This window comes from Centruroides sculpturatus, unplaced genomic scaffold (assembly GCF_000671375.1).
Source record: "Centruroides sculpturatus isolate CEXI.00-Female unplaced genomic scaffold, Cexi_2.0 scaffold330, whole genome shotgun sequence".
Taxonomy (NCBI): domain Eukaryota; kingdom Metazoa; phylum Arthropoda; class Arachnida; order Scorpiones; family Buthidae; genus Centruroides; species Centruroides sculpturatus.
This window is the reverse complement of record NW_019384592.1, coordinates 125,869-127,937: the sequence shown is the minus strand read 5'-3', so window position 1 is coordinate 127,937 and position 2,069 is coordinate 125,869.

Here is a 2,069-nt window from a genome sequence, read left to right as displayed (position 1 = left end):
TTGTGTTCGATTTCTAAACCTTTCAAAAATTAAATTATTATTAATGTTGCATCAAACTTTTGAAATTTTATTCTTACCTAATTGATAAATTATTACAGAAATATATTCATGAATGTTCTAGAGCAGTGTTTTTTAACCTGTGGGTCGCGACCCCCAGGAGGGTCGCAAAGCCTTATGCGGGGGGTCGCGGGTAAAAGAAAAAGACAAGTGTTTGTAGGTCCTACATTACAATAAAGAAAACTACAATTTCAGTGAGAAGGCTGTATCTGTTTATTTTACAGTACAATAAGTTTTTCAATTGATATTTAGGTCTCAACAGAAAGAAAATTAAATACGTAGTTTTTAAAATCACTGATATAGTTTTAATATGGCCCTGGGGGGTGGCCAGAATTTTTTAATTTGTAAAGGGGTCGCGTATTCAAGAAGGTTGAAAAACACTGTTCTAGAGCAGTGGTTTTCAACCTTTCACACTCGCCGGCGAACTATCAAGACTGAACCTAAACCTAAATAATATTTTTATTAAGTAATTGAATAGAAATACAAATTTATATGACATTATCAGTGCCCCGTCTGCTGTTGCTTCCTTGTTAGCAAATCAGTTATTCGTGGTAGCAGTTTTGTTTCTGAGAGACGAAGTGCTGCATTTATATCCATTCGATTTTTCTGCTTGGTTTTTATGCAGCGAAAATGTAGCGTAAATGACGTCCTAAGCAGCAACCGCTGCATGTCACTTGTTCGCTAATTTCTGTTTTAGAAAGCAACGTATTATTTAAAGAATTACAACATAATGAAAAAAAGGAAGTATAAAAATTTAAATTCAAAAGGATGGTAAAAACAATTACTTTTATTGAACATTTTTCCTTATTTTGGTCTAAAAACATATATAATATTCTTACTGAATTAAATTTTTGCAGAAGTAGCCTATATAACGCATTTGTAATTATTTTATACAGAGGCCATTAAAGACAATAAATTAGGTTAAAATTTATAACATATATCAACAGGATGGACAATTAGTGTAAAATAGTAATTATAACAACTTCAGTTAACAGAACTCACTATCCAACAGAAATTTCATTTAATAAATCCCAGCATTATTTAGTGATTATAAAAATATGTATTATCATGAAATTTGGCAAAAGCTGTTATATGTTTGTCTTTCTTCAATTCCAGCCTTTATTTTATATGAACTCATTCACAAAAAAGTTATGCACCAAGGAAGTGTAGGGATCAAAATATCTTTAAGTGCAAATGTTGATGATAAATTATCATCATTATGATGAAAAGAACTTCCTGTGAAACAAGGAATTAATTTAAAGCAACTTTTACTACTTTGAGTCTGGATACATGTGGCAATATGACAGGCATGGAGGCGCGCACACATTGTATACAATAGAGAGGTTGAGGCGCACGTTTCAAACGTGTAAACGTGTGCGTGTGACGTTCGGCGCCGCTTTCCCGTAAGCCTAAGACCCTGTACACACTAGGCGTTTTTCAACGCGCGTTTAAAAGAACCAAGAGTTCTATGTAGCCGTACACACTCAAAAGCCAAGCGCGCGTTTAAAAGAACCAAGAGTTCTATGTAGCCGTACACACTCAAAAGCCAAGTGCGCGTTAAACGCGCGTTTTGCGAGCGCTTATAGATTTTTGTTAAAACGCGCGTTTTGCGAGCGCTTATAGATTTTTGTTAAAACGCGCGTTTTGCGAGCGCTTTGAGATATATGTGCTGCCATGTTACCGTACATGCGATCGCGCGTTTTGCGGGCGTCAGCCAAGCGCTTTGAGATATATGTGCTGCCATGTTACCGTACATGCGATCGCGCGTTTTGCGGGCGTCAGCCGAGCGCTTTGAGATATATCTGCTGAAATGGAGAACGATCATTTCGATACTGATCTATTTATTGATGAAATCTAAAAGAGACCAACCATCGTCAAAGGATTTTATAGATATTTTAAAAGAATTAAAAAACTTGAATTTATTTTGTCTTAGTTTTGGATACAACGTCGCAAACATTTCATGCGTCAGTCTATCTCGTAATATTGGGTGCACCCAAAATTCTCTTTGCCTC